The 22883-nt window shown below is 35.2% G+C and overlaps 1 protein-coding gene across 17 annotated transcripts in view; it reads left to right on the forward strand.

Moving 5' to 3' along the window:
* The window catches only part of MEF2C (myocyte enhancer factor 2C), a 161730-nt gene that overhangs the window by 48332 nt on the left and 90515 nt on the right, over window positions 1-22883 (forward strand). The window contains exon 1 of one of the 17 annotated variants that reach the window (XM_045847778.1): window positions 22386-22537. The exons of 15 other annotated variants lie outside the window; for them this stretch is intronic. The gene's annotated coding sequence lies outside the window, so the exon portion shown is untranslated. Of the gene's footprint in view, window positions 1-22385; window positions 22538-22883 lie in introns of those variants that run through there. One more of the 17 variants, XM_045847779.1, reaches the window with a different exon arrangement.

Consider the following 22883-nt stretch of genomic DNA (forward strand, 5'->3'; position numbering starts at 1 on the left):
GACTATTGGTAAGGAATACTGGAAACACTTTAATATCCAGTTCTAAAATTGTTTTATCATATCTAAAAAGATACTAATCACTTTTTATTTGCCCTTATGGTACTAAGGGTTACAGAGAATTCTCCAAAAATTACTTCCACATGTAATCACTTTGGGCCATTTAAATTTTCATTTATCCTTATGGAAATGTTGCAACCTAAAATACAAATACAGTTAGATAGCTTATTTAACAGATGATCCCCAACTTACCATGGTTCATTTTAACAATTTCTTGACTTTACAATGGTGTAGAAGTGATACACATTCAGTAGGAGCTATGCTTAGAATTTTGAACTTTAATCATTCATAAGCTAGCGACAGACAGTATGACACTCGCTCATGATGCTGGGCAGGGACAGCAGTCCGCAGCTCCCAGCCAGCCATGTGATCATAAAGGTAAACAACAGATACTCTACAGTGCATTCATTGAATTAGATGATTTTTGTCTAACACTAGGCTACTGTAAGTGTTCTGAGATTTTCAAGGTAGGCTAAGCTCTGATGTTCAATAGGTTAGGTTCTGAGCACATATTAAATGTATTCTGAACTTGTGACGCTTTCAACTTATGATGGATTTATCAGAATGTAACCCCATGGTAAGTCAAGGAGCATCTATAATGTAGATATGTAAAGCATTTATAGATTGAGTTTGATTGTATTGGTCGCATTTTAAAGCTTCAAACAATAATATCAATAATAATAATAGTATGTTGTAGTTAGAATCCATTAGTTTTTTGAGATGCTGAAAAGATTTTATAATTTCAAGTACCTAGGATAAGTATTATAGTCTATTCACATGATTATGAGTGTATAAATGATTATGTTAATTTAAAACATAAGGGAGAGAAGTGTACTTTAGTAAATATTGAATTTTTACACCCTAAGGTAGCTGGCTGGTCAACCAGAATGTGAAATTATTAACATTGGTAGCATGTAGAAGCCAGAACTTAGTAGAAAAATGAGCCAAAGCTGAGTGAATTCGCTAAATCTATATCCAATATTGTTAAGACAGGTTGGTTTGGTTGATATCAAAATGTGTGAATGTTTACTAGAAGACAAAGCCAAGTCTTAGCATTATTCTAATAATGAAACAAAGCCAAGTTCATTAAAAAAATATATTCTTTATTAAAAATTCATTGTATACTATAGTTTTAGTATTATATGTTATATATATGCACACATACATACCGACACACACATATGAATGTGTGTGTGTGTATGTCACAGGGGTCACCAAAGTCAGAGCAAGTACGTGAGGCCTGGAAGCTTTACTCTCTTCCATGGCAAACTGAAGGGCATTCTGGTGGCCCCGAAGAGCAGTGGGCTCCTAAGATCTGCTCCGACTCTAAATTCTTCCGTTCTCTCATCTACTTTGTCAGTTACCATTTATAAGTTGTGTTCTTAAACCAAAGCAGCCATCACTTTTCATTAAAATATTGGATTCTTTTCAGCACAATGTAAAGGGCAGAGGCTAGAGTCACACTGTGTAGATTCCAGCCCCAGAGCCACCACTCACCTCTGGGAAGAGAAGCCCTCTTTGCCTCATTTCCTCCTGTGTAAAATGGACATAATAATGCAACAGCAATGTTGTTGTGAGGATTAAATGAGTTAATATATGTAAAGAAAACAGCACATGACACAAAACAAAGATCAGTAATCATTACCTTTTTTAACTTTCACAAGCAAGAAAGTTTGATTTGAAATATTTTTTCCAGCTTTTTGGGGAAAGGCTTAAGGAAACAGATGTTATAATTTCCTACATTATCCTACAAATCCTAAAGTTATTCATGGCAACCTTACTATTCGATTTTATTTTTCTAAGTTTTTAAAAAATTACTGTTGTGGGATTTTAATAGATTCAATTCATATTGACAAATTTAAAATAGAACTAGGGAGGAAGCATTTGAGAGCTTGCCCTCAGGCTATGTTGTCAGTTTGGCTCAAATAAGTTCCTATCAAAATTCAGAAAATAAAATAGAACTAGGAAATACATTTAATAATTTCTGGAGGTTTCTGAGTTCTAGAATGTTGATTAACAATAGATAATTTCCTAAAGTAATTTGCAGATTTATCTTCCTGAAACGTCAGAGAAAACTGAAACTTAATAGTAGTCAATCATTAATCCCACTGATAAAAAGTTAAAACATTTAGACACAAGTCAATAGATAAATCTGTTCAAAATTTTATTGCAGATTTTTTAAATTTAATCTTTATTGTATTTTGGGGGCATACCATTTAGTCCCCTTGTACCCTCTTCCCCTGGCAATCACCACACTGTTGTCCATGTCCCTGAGTCCTTTCTCCTTTTTGCTCAGATTTTTAAATCAAGCCTTAGAAAAAAATTTGCATTAGCCATATAGCACATCCATTTTCAGTGTATTTTATCATGTCTCTGTGTCCTTTTTTAAAAGCTAACAGGTTTCACAATCCTTGTACAGTAAACTGTAGTGATTTTCCATAGAATTCAATAGAATAGCTAAAATATGTGTAGTTGGCCTTTGATATGTGAATCTTAAGATTTAGACAGTTGGAGCATGCCTATTTACAAATACATTGTTTTTCAAATTAACTAATTTAGAAACAACTAAATTAAAAATACAGTTGACACTTGAACGACACACGTTTGAATTGCACAGGTCCATTTATACATGGATTTTTTAAATAAATGACTGTAAATATATTTTCTCTTCCCTATGATTTTAATAACATTTTATTTTCTCTGGCTTGTCTTATTGTATGAATATAATATATAATACATGTAATATATAAGATATGTGTTAATCAACTGTTTATGTAATTAGTAAAGGCTTCTGATAAGCAGTAAGCTCTTAGGAAAGAAGTTTTTGAGAAGTCAAAAGTTACGTGTGCATTTTGTCTATGTGAGAAGTTGGGGAGTGGTCGGTGCCCCTGACCCCCACTTTGTTCAAGGGTCCACTGCACTTTAAAGTGCTTGACTCTAACATATTCTTTTAAGAAATGTTTTACAACATGGAAGAATTTTTGTATCTATCTGAGAAAACAACATGTTCCCACATGGCCACCTAGAACTCTAAGTCACCAGTTCACTAATATAGGGAGTCTCTTAACCATCTCTTTCACACAGAACAATGACATCTAGAAACAGAATTTTTATTCCTAAAGTATGTCAGTTTTTTACTAAAATCTGAATTTTATTTTTTTCACATTAGTGCACCTCATTTGCTAGTGGAGGTAGGGATGAATTTATGACGTTTTTTTATGTGCTTACCCAAGTTGCAAACCACTAGATGATAGCATGGAGTGAGAAGTTACGCTGCTTCAGTTTTCAAAATATATCTCAGTTTATCTACCTTATAACTAAAATAATTACAACAAAAATAAATAATATATGTAAAGCACTTAGCATATTTCCTATTATTATTGCTATGTGGAAAAATATAAATGAGTAAAACATGAATTTTTATCTTAACGAAGTGGTTTTCATCCACAGAAGGTTTCCCAGTGTTCTACCAAGTAAGAGACAGAACATAACTAGAAAATCGTACCCATCCAATCACATTCTGGAAGTAGGTTTGTTATTTTCTCCTAAACTGTTTTTAGCCACTATAGCTTTCGACTTCCAAATACAGGTTGTTATTAGGTTTTTAAATCACACAGAGTCTCTCCATTATCTCTTTCTGCTACTTGTCTTTGGGGAATTTCTTAAAATAGCAAATTATTCTATATCACCTTTGGAAAAGTTTGAATAACAAGATTATAAATCTCAGCTAATGTATTACATATGAACTTCAGTTACTCACCAATTACTAGTTATAATTGATAGAAATTTGCAGAATGGAATTTATTTGCACTCAGTGCATTGCCAACTTTTACTCAGGTACTTTATAAATATATTTGAATCTGATTTTGTAATTTAGATAATAGTTTTTTGTATTCCACTTCCAGTTTGAGAAACTCCTTTGTAATGCATTTGTGACCCAAGTCATTACCAAAAAAATGTGTAACTATAAATGAAATAAAATAGAAATACTGGTTTTATGTGAAAGGTATAGATTGGTGTCTGATCTAAGCTCCTAATTATACATCTAATCAGCCTGTCCAAATTCTACCTAGAGGTCCTGGAGCTATTCTCTCTTTTTTTTAATGCCATTGTTTTCTGGATGAGTTACTAAGTAAAAAAAGGAAAAGTGGTAATAGAGGAAGTTAGCATGGAGAATTGTCACTGTACTCAGCTCTTTCTATCTTTTTCTATATATAGTTTTAAAATATTGTTCAGGTCAGCTGATATATAAGCAGTGGAGTGCTTCTTCATGTCTTCTTTCTTTCCCAATCATTTCAGTAATGTTTTGATGAAATAATGTATATAAGGGAAACAAAGAATTCAATGCCAAGTTCTAATATCAAGTTGAGAATTGAAATTGCTAATTCCCCCGATACTTTGAATATATTGCTAATCTCAAAACCAAGACTAAATTGGTATTCTAGAACTATAGTGGTACATTTTAATAGAGTTGTCTTTTATGAATGAGTCTTATACTAGAATATCATTTATTCTTTAAAGGTGTGATTTATTCTATTTAAATATAAACCCTGTAAAGGAGATGTGTTAATCTGTTTTTACTCTAAGTACATAAATATGTCTGCTATACTCTAGTCAGTAGATGTATATTCAGAAGCCAATATGCCTAAACTCTCACATTTCTTCTGTAAATGATGAATAATATTGATACATGAAAATTACAGATCTGCAATAGAGCTTAACTATTGATTGCTAAATCATTCTGTTACTAACTCTGTGTTCCAATGACATTTTCTAGATTAAAAAATAGTATTCCAACATTTAAAAAATATTCTGTGCTTTTGCAGCAATACAAGCAAATGTGCACTTGAAAGAAAATTCACAATGCAGCCACAACTAATTTCCTTTAAGATTCAAAGTGCCAATTTCAAAAATGCTTCAATTTTCAGAAAAGAATATTTAAAACCTCTTTCCTGCCAGACTTAACATTCCACATGTTTGGTACAATTAAAATAGAAGAGTGGTGGAATGGAACTCTTCCATCTATATTTTGGAAAAACATATTCACTCACCTCAATTTGTCAGTGTGCATTAAGAGGTAGGTCATTATGCAGTAGAAAAAGAAGAAGAAGGCAGCTCTTACTCATGTGACTGACATATACTGAACATGGCCATTAATACAACTTGGCAGTGACCTTGGCAGCGTTACAGGTAATCTCCTTGCAGGGATAAACTATTTGAATGATATTTCTACCATGTTAAGTTCTCTTTGGAACTTTACCACTTAATTTTCTTTTTTCCTAACAAAAATATTCTAAAATCTTCCCTTAATGATTTTCTTTTTTACCTTTGCTCTCTCAAATGACAGTTCACTCCAACGCATTGTTGCTATCATTTTTCTGTCATCACAGGAGACTGCTATATATTTGGTAACACTTTCATAAAGGGTTGAAGTCGATTTTATTTTTATTGCAGGCATAAATCTGTGGTCAAATTTCATTCTACTGCTCAGAAGTTCTAAAAAGCAGAAAGCATATAGAGAGAAGATGTAGGCTGAAAATACAATGTTGAAGAAAATTGTTTTATGTTTTATAAACCTTCAGTTCCATAATTATTATTACCATTTAGGATTTATTTAGGTTATGTAAGAGAAAACATGATTTTTATCACACCTTCTTAGATTTTGCAGTAAAAGATTCAAATGCATCATTGCTCATTTCCTATATCAGCTGAGTTTGTCACACGAAAAGGGAACTGAGGTGCCTAGAAAATTCAGGTAAACAAATAGAAAAGATCATGATAAATAGTAAAGTTATAATCTTTTAAAAACATTCTACTGCCATTGCAATCTCATATTTAGTAATATATGTACTGAAATGCCTTTAAGAAAGACATTTCATGTAATGGAGTTTTGCCTTAGTAAAAAACACCCTATGCAGGTCGTAATTTCTTAGAGTTGCTTTTGCATCATATTGCAATACAGGAAATGAACAACGACTATAGAAGAAGAGCATTTTTCCCATAATATGGATCCATTTTAAAAAACTATCTCTTCCTGAACAGTTCTGGGGATTTTTGCAATTCGAACCAGCTGTTAACAACAGCATTTATAGGAGCCATTGACACTGGGGCTATGACAGTTCCGGTCTGTGTTCATCATTTGTAATGTGCATTTTAGTTTAAACTTTTACAAGCAGTCCAAATTAGTTAATTTCTGGAATTCAAGCAAATTAACTGTTCACTGGTCATTAACATTTTTGAGTGTCGCAGGTTCAATTCCCAGTCAGGGCACATGCCTGGGTTGCAGACCATGACCCCCAGCAACCGCACATTGATGTTTCTCTCTCTCTCTATCTCCCTCCCTTCCCTCTCTAAAAATAAATAAATAAAATCTTTAAAAAAATCTAGTTTAAAAAAAAACATTTTTGCAAATCACATGTATGAATGTATAAACAGAGTATTAGCTGCTTTCAATTAATGGGTCATTATAAGTGCATAAGGTGAATTATTTTTATGTATAGAACCCTTAAGAATCATTTGAGAAGAAGGACATAGAAATTTATTAGGTAAGACATGTTCAGTAAATTAGAGCATACTGCATTTCTCATCAACTCACCTGTAAATTTAACCCTTGGCAACATCTATTTTTAATTCAATGTCAAGCCAATCTATATAATAAGAATTCCTTATTATGTTTACAATACTAAGCCATATAGCAAATGGAAAAATTAGAGGCATCTTATCCCTAGCTGTAAATTACAGGTAAATGGTTGATGGAGTCTATAACATGATTTAAAATCTTAACCATTGGGAAAGAGTTGTTCTTGAAATACCTGTAAGTAGAAGCACATTGAGATAAAATTAAATCAGAGAAGAAAGTTACTTAGTATTTTGGTGTACAATATTGAAACTATAAATAGCGCCATTTTAAGCCAATTTTTTGAGGATGAAGTGGAGAAGTCAAACAAACAACATGAAACACCCTTTCTAGTAAAAAATCAAACTTCTAGATTTATTTTTACATAAAAGCTCAGATCATGGATGTATTAAATTTGATACATCTCACTGTCAGTTGATTTAGCACTTTGACATAAATTTTAAAACTAGACGATGAAGATGAAAATATTTCCTTAGACTATTGTAAGGCCTCCTAACACATGTGGCTGTACAGCAGAGGGGTGAGAGTTTGAAATATGGAGGCAAGTTCCCTTATCTCAAAACCCAGTTTTAGGTTCGATTCCCAGTCAGGGCACATGCCTGGATTGCAGGCCATGACCCCCAGCAACCGTACATTGATGTTTCTCTCTCTCTCTTTTTCTCCCTCCCTTCCCTCTTAAAAATAAATTTTAAAAATATTAAAAAAAAACTGTTTTGCTACTTATTTGCAATGTGAAGTTGGGCAAGTTCCATAGTTTTCTGTGACTGGGTTTTTTTTCTGAACAGAAATATAATATGAAGTGTAATCATGATAGCACAAATTTATGGTATCCAGGTATAAGATCCAATTGAAATAATAGAAATAATATTTCTGGGACATGTTCATTTAATGTTACCGCTATCACAAGAATTTTTGAATGAAGACTGGAAAGTGACTATCGGTGACATTTTTAAAGGAAAATGAAGGATGATGCAGGGAACTGCAGTTAGTAACTCTCTTATGTGCATCCCTAAATACACACAAGAAAAATCACAATGATTTGTTATATGTTAATACATTGGTTATACATCCTGAAACACCCTGGGTGTGAGTGTGAACCAACACAGCATCATAAAAACTGGTCTTATGAGAATACTTAAACCTTTAATTAGAGTGTGAGGAAGAAGGGATAATCTCAACTTTTCAAGGCTTCAGGTTTTGTTTTGTAAGATATCCTCATCCATAAATTGGGAAAATATTCTCTAAACCACACAGATTTGAATGGTTGCTAAAGGGATAGTGAAATGAATAATTTATTCATTAAATTTTAAAATGCCACTCAGTCTTGTGTAAAGAGCGTGTGCAAAGTCTGGCCCTTGAAAGACAGGATCAGAACTTAGCATGACCTTGACCTTGGTAAACTGGAGAAGGGGTCAGAAATCATGAAGCTGAGGAGAAATGAAAGCTTTAAATACAAAGCATAGAAGAGTTGGCTAGAAACAAATCTGACAAGGGAAAAAATGCAAAATTGAAAACAAATGAGAAGATAAACATTTAAAATTTTTATGCAATGGGTGGATAATTAAAAGTATATATTTGATAAGAACAGGCAAAAGAGCCTCTTTTGAATATTATGTATTTTTGGGGACTCCACAGCAGATATGACTTGAAATGAAGAGCTTCAAAGATGCGGAAAATAGAAAGTAAAGCAAGTAAAGAATAACAAGAGTAGGTATGATTCAGTACACAATCTTCAAGTATATGAAGTGAGGCCATGATCACCAAATGTTCTCTGTACAAAGAGCAAGAACACTGGACATAAAGTATTCTGTGAGGGATTAGCTATAAGTAAGAATTTCCTGAGTGAGGTTACTGAGGAAGGTTATGTTGCTCCTTTTCCGGGAGGCCTTAAAAATAGTAGAGGTGGAATCTTTGTGAAATAATTTGAGCATGGTATTATCTGAAGGAGGGAAAAATGACATGACCTTGCATGGCCCTGCCAGTATTACTATCAGGCACTTCTGCCCTTACCTTGGTGAATGGAAATACAGATACATATTTCCAAAAAAGTTTTACTTTTTTCTCTTGTTGCAAAATTTAGATAAATTTTTAAGTGGATCTCATAAAGATCCAGGTTGAGGCAAGTGAAATTTCCAAGTTCATTCTGAAATTCTCCATAATCAGTTTAGGGAGACATTTATTAAATATTCATCTTAACAACTTATTTTCAAAAGATCTTAACAGTGACTATGCTAGAGTCATTGTTTTCCAGTTCATAGAATATAACAGATAGACATTTTAAGATAATTTTGAATTTTAGAATCTCAGGAATGTGGCTCAATAATGACTAGGTGTGTTAACTAGGTATTAGTTAATGGCAATGTCCATTTCTCTGGCATCTAAAAGAAATGTCACCCCCTACACTTCTCAGAACACTTTAATCACTGGATCCATCGCCAAGCATGAGTGACACTGACTATTGAGTCACTGACATGATTGACTATTTAATCACTGATATAAAAGTGATTCCAAAGGTTTCTTTGCTGTGAAAGGCAGTATTTGTCAACAAATCATTTTTTACTGAATTAGAAATTTTAGAGACTTCCTGTTCGCCAAAAACTCTTTTAGAGTGCGTGGGCTATAGGAGCAGCCATTTTGAGCTTTCACTTTGCACAGCCAACGGCCCGGCCTCCCAGACTGTGTTCAGGCTTGGGTGTCATGTTCATTGTTGATCACGGAATTTTTGACTGGCTCTGACCCACTGTGTACTCATCAGCTGGTGTAATAACATATATAAATACATAAATGAGAGTATATGTGCCTATATCTGTACCACTGTGTTCTGCCTATGAACATAGGAGAAAAGTCTGATATATGCTTAAAATATACAAACTATTACTTCCTCACACTCTAGGTTCTGTTAGAGTGAGGCTGTACCATACTTTGTGAAAAAAACTGGTGTGGATGTCTATCATACACCAAAGTACGTGATTTTTCTTCAATAATTATATTGCCAATTATGTCAACTATTTTTATATAATTAGTATATTTTATTAGGTGTGTGTCTTATAAAGCTGATAGCCATAAAATTATTTCTAAAACAATATATTTGAAGAGCTCAAATTGCACAGTTATACCCAGAGGTCTCAAACACAGAGAATTCTAAAGAAGTAAGTAAATGTATAAAATTCTGAAGTGGAAATTCCACTGCATATAGAAAAATATTGTAGTAGACCATAATTTGAGGAGATGAAGGAGAAGGAAGAGTGAGAACCCAAAGAGGAGGAGGAACAAGAGGAGGAACAGAAAGGGGTGGAGGAGATAATGACCGGGGCAATACCATGGTTGCTGTTGCTGAGGTCTGGGTTAGAAACCGACTGAGGTGCTTTGAAGGAGAGCCAGATAACTGCCTCAAGCCTGGAGACAGGATATCTGTAATTATCTGTGTAAAACTCAACTTTACCAAAAATGAAATTGACTCTCTGACCCATCCTCAGGAAGACACCTGTTTTGATGGTTTTTCCCAGAAGTCATAATGAGTATGTGCTGACTCATAAACACTCACCTGGTTTTTCTTACGAGCAACCATGTTCATTTGTAGAAATCTGGAGGACACGCTGCTGGTGCCAATCAGCCAATAAATGCTGATATTCTAATGCGTGATATCTAACTCAAGTTTTGCTGTATTCCTTTACTAGCACAATGAAGTAAACTCCTTTTTGCCATCAAGAATAGGAATGTGAGATGAATTAAAGAAGACAAACTTTAAAAGTCCTTCTTAGACTCCACTAAGTCCCTCTGAACATCACATTCTCTGAATACAATTTTAACTTTGAAGTCCTCTCTTCAATATTACCTTGCAGGATGGAGAAGTAGCAGAGTATATTGTTCAAGTTCGAGTCTGGGACTGGACTTATAATAGAGATTTAAAGTATAGCTCTAATATGAGCTGTGTGACCCTGGACAAATAACTTAACCTCTCTGTCCTCATTCTTTTCTGAAAAATGGAGATGATGATAGTGCCTTCCTCATAGGCTTTTAAGAAGATTAGAGTTAATATATGTAAAGCTTTTAGTGCCACAGTATTTTATAATTTGTAGCCATTATTCATTAAAATTCTAAATATGATTAGTGGTCCAAAGTTCATAATGTAACCTTGGTCTTAATTGCTTGAATTGTTTGAAGATGAAATAAACCAATTCTTCAATGCAAAAAAATATGGGAAAAATTATATTTTTCTAGCCTTTTTAACATCTTTGTCAGCTTATTGTTTTTCTAGGACTATATCCTTTGGAGAAGCATTTTAACCTCATTTTGCCTTACACCTTTATTGAATTTATATCACTTAGCAACTTGAAAGGGCCCTTTAGAAGTTGAACCCCACTCCCATTATGTCTGAGGAAAATGAGACTCAGAGGAGTTGACTGGCTCAGAGACATGCAGCCTGTGGGTGGCAGAATCCAAACAAGAGCCTGATTCCAAACACAGCTTTCTTTCCCCTGCACTCTACCACTGCTTGGTGCCTTGGGCTTTGGAAACAAATTGTACAAAAATGCTAAATATTTTATTACTATTTTTACTTCAAAACAGCAGCAATTTTCTGCACCTGATATCATGTTTGTGTTTTCTTGTAAAGCTAAAAGAATACTTTTTTGTTACTTGATCAATTATTCAACAGTACTATTATATTTTGCTTGAGCCAGGCACTGAACTGAAGTGATTAGGGGCATTTTGACAGTGCTGTGTATTCAGCAGTCAGCAGTCAGAGGGAAGAAGCTTTTTCCTTTTTTAAAGCTACTGTTTTTTTTTAAAGGATATCCCAGATAAATTTGAATATAATCCAGATTCTGGCATCCAGCATATGGAAGATTATGAAAAGTTCTGCAGCAAAGAAACCCAAAGTTTTCCTAATTGTTTTGATTCTCTGTTCTTTGCTGGGGTGGGGGGTGGGGGGCGGGGGTTGAGAAGGGAGGGAAGTAGTTTGTTAGCATCCTTAAGAACTAGTGATCTGTGGAATCCACTTTGGTATTTCTCAAGAGAATCATGAGCTACTTCCACGGACGGGTGCTTTCTTTTGAATACTAGGTTTTAGAAAATCAGGATTAAAAACTGTCTGGTTCAGTAATTTCTGTTCCATAGTAGCATGGTCTTCTTTACAGGGAAGGTGCTGTATTACTCTTTATGTAGTATTATATTGTCTACCAAGGATGCCTTGGGCTATCCTTGAAAATAGCCTGGGACAGAATGTGTAGACAGACTCAGATAAGGAGCCTTCCTCCAGCCTTCAGCCTTGTGCCGCCCTGCCTGGATCCAATGGAGGAAACATTCTGTTCATCTGAAAACACCTCCAGTCCTAGCTCTGTGACAGTTTCACTTTCCATATCCCTTCAGTTCTAAACATGTGGAAAAACAGATAAAGAGAGGTGATGAAATGAAAAAAAATGGAGTTGGAAATAATACAAATAGAAGAAACTTGTATTTCCATGCCTGCTTTGTATGCAGTTATGACTAGGTTTTGGAAGAGAAAGGAAGAGCCTCCGAAGGTCATTTTGTAAGCTAGGGAGGGGTGAGTATGCAGTGTGAAATATTGGTTAGCATTGAGAGTAAAACCAAACACTATGCGGATATTTTATTAGAATAGATATCTGTCCCATGATTCATTTCAGAATGGAGAGAGGACAGGTTTGATTAAAAAAAAAACTTTTCTAATTTATGATTCTTTTTCAGGGCCTTTCATCAATTGCAAATGAAAGTAGATTAGTGTTAATATAGGTTTTGTAAATTATACAGCTTACTCTATTTTAAACCTGACAAATTATGTTCACCAGATAGTAAATAAAAAGAAAATGATGAAATAAAGGGTCAAATTTATACCACTCCCCCCCAAAAAACGGCAGGCGAGGGAAAATTGAAAATGCATACCCATTATTTCTTAACTAATGTTATTTTGCATAGGAAACTTTGACCCCCTTCCCTTACTTAAAATACTGTGGTTTTTCACTGGACATTTCCATTTTACAACTTGTCAAATTAAAGTGTGTATTGTCCTGTACTCTAATTTTCTATATAAATATTCATAATTCTTAAATTTTGTATTCTCTTAAAAATAGTTTAATTTAAAAAATATTTGATGATTCAATTGTCTATTCATTCTAAGTTGGAAATTAATCTCTTTGGCTTGAGGCTAGATAGCCTACTCTCATTAGATGGGTATGTCCAAAGATGTGTGACTATTTCCCATACAGTGAGAGACACTGGGGTTTTCAAACATTGCAGAGATCTTAATCAAACTGTGTTGATTGCTCGGGAGCTGGTTCCTGCGATAGAGAAAATTCATCAACCTAACCCAGTGACTCAATTACATTAGTAATATTAGAAAATTATTTATTTGTAAGAGCTAAAAAGTACAAAGCACATTTAAAAATATTATTCTATATTTCACATTTGCAGAAAATTTGTATTGTATTTGTCAGATTATCTATGGTTGTATTTACATTCAGCATTGCAAAATGAACTTCTTTCAACTAGTGGGAATTGTTTTAATAAAATAATCCACATTTTCAGGGCAGACACACCTTTGGATTCAATTAATATCAATTTATAAACCTTTACATTATTATATCCTCATTATATTATACCCTCTGAGCTTTAAAGCATTTGTAATTTTTATAAAATTATATAATACGAAGGTAAAGAAAACAGGTTTACACGGTGAATTTTCACAAATGAATGTGGCTCGGGTTTTTTTTTATTTGAGCTTCACAACCTCATCGTAGAATATATGTGTTGCTATTCCCATTCTATAGAAGAGGAAACCGAGGTTTAGGAAATTATGAATTAGCTAAACTTGTACCACCAGTGACTGAGTGCTGGAGTATTCACCCTCCCAGTGCTGCCTGGTTCCATCTGTGGTTCAGATCTTGGCTTGCATGTCGTCTTCTCAAATAACCTTCCCTGCCAGCACTGTCCATCTCTGCCCTTGCCCGTTCAGTTACCCCCGAACCTGTTCTACTGTGGTGTTTCCTTTATGGCACTCCTCTGAAGTCCTCATATTAATGTGCTTGTTTATTGCCTCTTTAAAATGTGTTTCGTGAAGACCTTTGTTTTGTTCACAGTGGTGTCCCTGGCACTTACTATCACATTTGACACTTTTATGTCTCTGTGACTAATGACTAAACTTTTTCATTGTTAAGCTGTAATATTCAAAATCATGATTTTGGCTCATGGTGTTCAGTGAAGTCAATTTAGCCAGGATTTGTTTGCCTATGTGGTCCAAGCTGAAGTTTAGTTTAAAACCTGCGATGCAAATAGACCAAGTACACACGGTTACCTGTAGTTCATCAGTTTCAAAGCTGTGGCAGGCAGCCTGCAGGACCTGCACAGCACACATGCACCTTAGTCTCATTTCTGACATTTAACTCTCACCCTTCCTGACCACCAACCCTGACAAAAGTTCTGAAGCATTAAAGCCCTGTGGTACACAGCCCTAGCGTGTTTTACAGTGACCGGGGCAGGCATGTAGAGTCCTCTTGTTCTGGAATTATGCACAGATAAAGGGAGGATATAGTTTTGAGAGGAATGCTATAACTACAAAGTGCATCCTGAAGGCCATTTAGCTCACAATGAAGGTCTGTGTTTTAAAATAGCACTATAACAAAGTAACTACAGAGTTTTGGCAAGGGCTTCAACTATTTATAGAACTAAGTAAGGCATAGTAAATAGTGCCACAAGTACCCAGTTCTCCTTTGCCATAACCCCAAACTTATAAGAAGCACTGTAATTATATTTTTCTACTTAAAAAAAATCATAGTAGCCATTATCAGTTTAACCATACGGAAGCTCAGACTAAGATTTCTTTTTCAAATGCCTAGTTTTGATTTCCAACAGCTGCACTGGGTCTTTAATCATATATTATCTTTATGAAGCCTTTTTCTAACATATGTTAATTGGCTGTTTTCTGTGACAAATTATGAGCTCTTACTTTGATGAGGTTCAATTGCAATCATGTTGGAGTCGAGTGTGTAGAGTTTCCACCCCTGCTGGTTCCTCAAACCACTACAAACATCCGCACGTCACTGCAGTGCTGAGTAATGGCAGGATTTGGGCTGGCTGATTTCACTACAGATTTTTTTTCCACAGGATATTTTCAGCTTCTTTGTACTAAATCTGTTGCAGGGTTTGCCCTTTTTAGCAGAAGCATGCTCTAAAATTAACATCAAATCTTATTGGAGATTACTATAATACAGTGAGAAATATTTCATAATACAACACCCCAGCATCTGTTTTACCTTACTAAAATTTCTGTGCATTTATTCTACATTTCTTAAAAGTCAGTCAGTTGTGAGGTTGGTATATATTTTCTAAATCATCAGCCTTTTATAATAAGTATTTTTAATTTCCCTCTGTTGAGAACAGTTACTTATTGAGATGATTGAGTATGTATTTCTCTCCCGTGAAGACAATGCAGGTACTGTTTCTTCTACGTGTTGCCGAACATCAGCATGTTAAAGATTCCGTTGCATTTTTTCTTTACGATTACATCTGTTGGTCAAGTGATAAGAAGAATTACATGTTCCATCGAGGTTAATGTCCCATAAGATGCATAGCATCTATTCAAGTTCTCTATCCTAATGTCAGTTTTTAATGTATGGTTAGAATGAACAGATATGTTCTAATCCATCTGCTCTAAGAACTATGACAGATAGCCAGCATTAGATACCAACAGATGATCAGTGATAGTTAAAATTAGAATAGATATGAGAAAATACAGTGTATTTGTTGCAATTCACAGGAAAGTAGTCAGGGTCATTGACGAAGGCCTGCAGAAACTGTGTCAAACAGAAGTCATATCGGGATTGATGTAGCTGTGCTTCTGCCTTGGCGTCTAAGGTAAAGGACTCTGTAAACGGCAAGACTCCACAGTTAAAGCTGGGGGTCATATTTCCATACAGGTATTAGAGTTTAAAATAAGATGAGCCGGATGTGAACAGGAGAGCCACTCCTCCTCGTGAGGCTGTTTTTAATCAGCCATTTCCCTGGAGTGGCACACAATCAATGAGCTCTAAATCCTGAGGCTACCTGTGCTCAGAGGAAGGCCTGGGAACGTCATTACAGGACTTACAATTGAGCATATGTGAAAAAATTAGAGCAGAAATTCAAGGTAAGAAAGGTTAACTTCAAAAGTCTTACTTTGGTACTGCTCTTTTAGGGGGTCAGAAATAAATCATGTCAAATGTTTAAAAAAACGGAATACTAAACTTCAACTAAATGCTGATACTATATAACAGATCATGGTAAATATATCAAATTAAAGTCTTTATTGATTTATGTTAGCCAGACCTGCTTAAACTTGTATATTATTTTGAGAAGATACATGTGGGTCAATTTCAGCATGAGTAAATAAATAGGAAGTTGTGTGGTTTTTTTTTCTGTTTTTTTTTGTTGTTGTTAATAGCATTACAGCTAGGGAGAATGGCTTCAGGAGGCCTGCATGATACTTCAGTGGGACTGCAGAGTCACTCGACGCACTGTGTCTTGAGTTCGTGTACACAAGGAAATTTAGTTCCACTTGATAAGACACATACTTAATTGGCTTTAAGAAAATAAACCAAGGTAAAGAATGATGTGTAAATGAAACCGAGAACTTGGCACTTCTGTGTATGGAAACCCATGAGCCATGTGGCTTAATTGGGGCCAGTTGGGATCATTTCATGATTGCTGTCAGAAGATCAGATTTAATTCTCCTTATAAGAAGACCACAGTGGGATAGAGTTAAACAAATTGCCATCAGAGGTTTCAGATGAACAAAGCCTTAATTAGGTTGATTAGGATGCTATAAAAGAGACGAAGAGAAATAGAAAAATTGATGAATCACTGGGTTTCGTGTTAAGCCACGTAGAATAGCAATATCAAATATCTTCCTTTTGAGAGATATTACTATGGTATTTTGTATATTGTCTATATTAGCACGGAAGATCTTTATGTAAACTTTCTAAATTTCTAAAGTCTCACTGGAGACTAACATAAATGACATTCAATGTGAATAGCAGATGATTCACTGAGCATTCTCTCCATCGTGTATCACAAAGATGTTGGCAGGACTGCAGTACTTCTTCCCATGTCCAGATCATCTTGAAGTGTTAAGTGAATTGGAAAAGTAAATAAAAGACAAATTATTTTAAGTACATAATTTTAATCACTTAACATAATATTTGAATGCAGAATTAAAACAAAGCCTTTACTGAGAATGTCCTTTTAGCCATATCACAAACTTAATAATGTGATTATTTACTGGTAATAATACTCAGGACTACTCAGGTATCTTAAAATGGACTCTAACTGTTTCATCGATACAGCGTAAAAAACTAAAATGTTTTTTTCCATTTGCTGCAGTTTTGCAGGAAAATGTTCTCTCTGTGCACACACATGCACAAATATATTAGTGAGGCTGAAAGTGGTGTCCAGTACATACAGACTTGTGAGAAAAAAGTTTAGAGTATTTCCATTTTGATAATGAAATATGATATATTAAATAAAGATTAAGAAAATAATGAACATAAGATTATTTTCTGACAGGATCAAGAGATGACTGGGAATTCAGGTTTTTGTCGTAATAAGAGGAAAATGTATAATAGCAACATCGCCCACTTAAAGCCTAGCTTGCTTTGAAGGCTGACAATTCCGTTTCACTGATATTGGTGTTGTACAGTGCTTAACTTGTTTTGTTCAATAACTGCAACAAAAAATCCAGCTGCATGTGCTTATTGAGGGGCTCCAGCTGGGGAACAGGATATATTCTAAGATGCTAAATACTAGCTCTTGCTTAGTGATGAGGACAGTGTAGAATTTACCTGTATGGTAAGCCCCGGCACATCACTAAGTGGCCCTTGAAAGAAAACGTCGTAACTGCCCTATCATGAGAAATTAGGAAATCAAAGACATGATAAAACCCTGAATTAATTACTTAATATGATGTGGGAAGACTAAAAACTGCAGTGTGGTTAAATAGCACAAGGCCCTTGACATATTTAGACCATTTGGAGTTTATTTTGGAATGAGGATTGGAGAATGCTGTTTAAGCTGCAGTGTGAAAAAAATACCAAAGACAAAATATACCATGGAACGTCATGACATACTGGGAAGCTATGCCTCCTTCCTGTTTATTAAATTGTTTACAATGCAATACCGTTGTTTCAAGATATTTGCCTCCTGGATTCTAGAACTGTGTAAATAAAATCATTTATGCCGGTGTTAATGGAAGGTTAGGCCCACTTATTATATTAATTGCAGGGGTTTTCAAAACGAGTTCGTTTTTAGCCTTATTATATTTCTGACATACATTTCATCTCCTTTTGTCCTTGGGGAAAGATATTAAAGTAGGACTAGAAGCATTAATGTAGAGTTTTCAGCAGCTGTGGTCATTGGGAAAATTGATATATTTCCCTAGTTATTTCTACTTTTGCAGCCTGAAGCTCTTCCATGACTGATACTTAAGAGAAACTTCTTAATTTTTGTAACCTTCTAAATTTTTTCTTCATAGAGTGATCATTGTTAAAGGATAAATGAAGCATTACCTGTTAGAAGCTTTTCATCGTTAGCTCTGCAGAGAGAAGTCTTCATGCTGTATGCACGGACTCTGGTTCACTTGATAGTCACTGTGTGATGAGACCGAATTTACATCTCACACGGAAGCAGTCTTACAACTAGTAGGCTAGGTTCCCAGTACCACCATGTACCCAGCACTTCATCTATAGTACCAGAGTTAATGACCATAACCATGCTGCAAATGAAGAGGTGCGTTCCCAACTTTTTGTAGGGCAAGGAAACAGGGTTCCAAGAAAGTAAATCTTCACCATGTAGTCACTCAGCTTCTAAGTACCGAGCCAGAGTTCTCAAACCCTGAGCTTCCTGACTTCAAAATCCATTCCACTTCCACTTCTTATTTCATATATGAGATGCTATATAAATATACAAAGGATTAATTATCAGGTTATCAGTTATCAGTGTGCTTTTGTATGAAAAAATATGAAAATGTTCTTAAGTAGCAGTCATTAAAAATACTGACTGCAGAAAATATTCATTTGAAATAAAAATCTTTAATTCATTAATTAACTAATAGTATGCTGCTAATAGGACCATCCTACTGCATGCATATCTGGCCTACAGATTTTGAGGAAGACAGGCAAACATGCAGTTCCAAATGCGAGGAGAGCTCCAGAGGAGGAGCAATGGTGCTGTGAATCCTTTCATGGGAATTTGATGTGATTGCGAGGGCGGGCAGTGCTTCCGGAGGAGGTGAAACAGAAAGGAAGGGAAGGAGTTGTGGAGGCACAGAGGGGAAGGAGGAGTATCCTGGGCAGAGGGAATTGCACGTGCAAAGGCCCTGTGGTAGAAAGGAGTGTGGCAGGTGGCAGGAAAGACTGTCAACATTATTTGTTACTTGTATGTCTGATATTATGTTACTGAAACTCGAGAATGACTCAGAATTCATCAAGTTCTATCTACCCTGATTCCAATGACAAAGAAAGTAACTTGATGGAATGATGGTATTTATCCAGCAAGAAAGAATGGCTGCTCTTTTATCCCCCTTAGGATGATGAGTCTTGGCTGTGCGTCTTTAAAATGAACTCAGGTTGCGTTCTTAGCCCAGGTAATGTGATATTCGGTATAGTGCATGTTAAGCTTAAAGAGATAAGGAGTAACTTTCGGGACCAAGTAAATATTTCCCAACTCATAAGACATCATGTAGTCAACTAACAAGTAGAAGAAGAGTTATTATATCTTTTGAAGTTCAGAATACCTCTAAGAAAAAAAAGTAAAAGTTCTACTTGTTCCTTTTAACCAAAATATAATTAGATGTCTCACATCTAACATAAAGTAGAAAGTTAAATGTATCTAGATGCACCATAATGAGCAATGTTTTGCACTTAAAGTAATAATGATTCATTTAATTGTTTGAATCAGTAATACCAGGCTTGCAGCAACTGGGCTTATGATCATTTTTGTCCCTTATTAAGTATCCAGCTTGTATTTACTTAACACCATAATTTCTTTTGTGATATAGTGTGTTTGGTTTCCAGCCTTGAGTTTTCACAAAGCATTATGTGAGTCAATGAAAAAGTTATTTGCCAATATGTGTAAAATAAAACCAGAGTTCTTTCTTTGAAAATTGACATCACATATTCTAATGTTCTATCATTTTTCATAAGCTGTGTTTATTTAAGCGACTGCATTGTGCTTATTATAGCAAAATACATGCTTTGCACTGATAAGTTTAGCAGGAGAGAATTAATTTCTTCCCACATCTTTTAATGTGGCATGGCAGTTTCACTCTAAGATCAAAACACATAACTGAAGGTTATGTTTAATTTCTAAATCAAAGTGTTGTGGGAAGATGATTGAAATCTGAAGATGACTCAGATCACTTGATATGTGGTTTTCTTCCTACAGAAACCTTATGGTAGACTGCTATTTCCATGTTAGAAAGAACCTAATAGTGATGCGATTAAAATAGTTTCACTATATACTGAAAGTTTATGTTAGTTACTTCGGTTCTTAGTATGTTTTTTTAAAAAGAATTTTGTAGGCTTCAATACCATAGGAACCTCTTCTACCCACCCAGTATATGTCCTTTTATTAACTATGGGGACAAAGAGGTAATCACTTAATTTTACCAACATTGATTTTTTGGACAATTGTTGTGTGTCTATTTTGACCAAAAATATAATATATCCATTTGGCTCTTTGCCTGTATAAAATTGTTCATTTTCCTCGAAGGGTAAATTAAGTTTATGTGGCCAAATTAACTGTTTCGATTTTTCTGACTCATGATAGATTAATGGTAATTGAGATACAGCTTCTGCACCAAAGTGAACTTGTTAGTTTTCTAATTTTCTATTTCTTAAACCAGTCAGCCAAAAATACTAACCTAGAGCTAACATGGATTTTTCTCAGGTGTTTTAAAAATAGAAATTAAAAATGTTGTCCCCACGTCTGGATTTCACTCAGTGTCCCTTATCTGAACCTCTCAAAGGCCTCTCTGTGTGGGGTGTGCAGCCCAGTGCACTCAGACAGTTCTGCTCAGAGAAGGAAGTGAAGAGTTTTGGTTCCCATTTTACACTTCTGGAACAGTTTAGGGAAGGAAGCACCTTTACACCTTTTATTGTTCGTGGTTGCTGACATCATATCCTTCCCTGACCAGTCTGTGCGTGTTTCCTGCCATTCTGTCAAGACTCTTCTGTGTTACTGGGAGGGATTTGTAGGAGGGAAGGAGAGATGGAGGGAGGGCAGGAGGGAGGGAGGATGGGAGCAAGAAAGAGAGAGGGAGGGAAGAGGGGGCAGAGAGAGAGGAGGTGTGTATCACTCCAGGGAACTTATTTATAAATGAGAGCCAGTGGGAGAAGGATCTTTAGCATCTGTTCACAAGAAATTCTTCTCTACTTGGGTCTCACGCCACTTTGTCTTCATCTGTCTGCTTGTGCCAAACTCAAAGTGAACAGAAGCCTGCCATAATGAAGTTCCCCTTTTTAGTAAGCAGCCTGATTTTATTTTTCTTATACTTAGGTTGGCATAAAGAAAAACAATGCAGACGACTGAAACTCTAGAGAGTGTAACTATGGTAGAGCATTTCTTTTTCTTTCTTTTTTTTTTAAATTACTGATTGTTTCTACGGAACTCTGTCATTTTCCAAGAATGCTTCTTTCATGTGGAAAGAAGTAGCGGCAAGCCTGCTGGAATTATTTTAAGCTTATGGTTGATTGTACATAATGAAAGTTTTCAGCATAACTTGAAATTCTACTACATGTAGGTTAGTTATTGTAATCATTTCTTCATATACATACAAAACAATTTTACAGATTACTTGAAGTTACGTAATCTCTTTTCCAGCCTCTCTAGGCTTCTTACAAATTAATGCTTGAAACCAACCTTACAATATAATTTCTGCATAAAAATCAGGTTTGAGAAATAGTTATGCCAAGAAAACAACTACATAACTGTTATTGACCTTCCTAACTCTTTGAATTTTTACTGACAGCCTTCAAATGTGGTGAATCATAATCAAATGTTCTAGGCCATATGTTCTATGACACATTTTACTTCAGGAAAAGAGTCACATCATCACTACATATTATTCTGCATATATACTTAATAATATAAAACTTTGCATTGTAGGAATGTTCAAAAGGCAACCCTTGAAGAAATGTTCGTTTTTACAGAAACAAGGAAATATTTTAATTGTATTAAAATTTACACTTGTTTCCATATACATTACCTTGCCTATTTCAAAAAGGAAATTATATTTAGTGGCATTTTATCAACTATTATATATATATTTGACATCTACACAGTAAGTTTTTTTCCAGCAAAATATTTCCCACAATGTTTTGAGTATTAAAAAAAAATCCTTGCTCTGCCTTTTTTAAAACACCCCTCATTTCACAGTTGTGAAATGTGGGGTTGTGGTATGGAGGAACTCTTCTGAGTTTGGTTCATCAGGAACTCTTCCTTGTCTTTCTGAGGAGGCTTTTCTCCAGCGATGTTTCTCTACTTGCCTGGTTATTTGTATTTTGAAATCAGGATCAGGAGACGTTCTTGTCTTGCCCGCCTTGTCACCACACGCTAATCTGTTCACCCTGACCTTCCACCTTAGCGTGAATAACCGCTTAGGCAGGCATAGTCTTGTAAGCCGATAGTGCCACCGGCCTCAGCTAAATGAAAGAAAGGAAATTGTCCCATTTGCATTTGCTGTGGATTCATGGGTTGGCTTTTCTGTTGGCTTTCCTGTGACAGAGGAAGCCTGTTTGTCTCTGTGGGGTCTTGCACATGCATGGGAAATACCATTCTAACGTGCTGCTTGCTTCTAAGGTAAGACTATAGGAAACACAGGAAAGTTGCCCAGTTGAGTGATGTTTGAGACCATTTCTAAACATAGATAAATACAGTGCCAGCAGTGAATATGTGATGCAATTGTGCTTTGTGGACTTTTCATATTTTAATGTGATTCAGTGTGTTTAGCTAATTCAGTAGGATAGCTAATTTTTTTCATGTGTATTTGTCAAATGTGTGTTATTTATAGAACTCTAACACTTCTGAACTACTTCCAACATTTAGAATTACTTACTGCTGGGGTAATAAATAGTTTTTGATGATCACTGTGTGGTCATGATGTTACTCAGTACATATATTCTCAGAGGCAAGAGTGAGCTGCAGT

This window comes from Phyllostomus hastatus, unplaced genomic scaffold, assembly GCF_019186645.2.
Source record: "Phyllostomus hastatus isolate PE091 unplaced genomic scaffold, TTU_PhHast_1.1 phas_contig_58, whole genome shotgun sequence".
Lineage (NCBI taxonomy): Eukaryota > Metazoa > Chordata > Mammalia > Chiroptera > Phyllostomidae > Phyllostomus > Phyllostomus hastatus.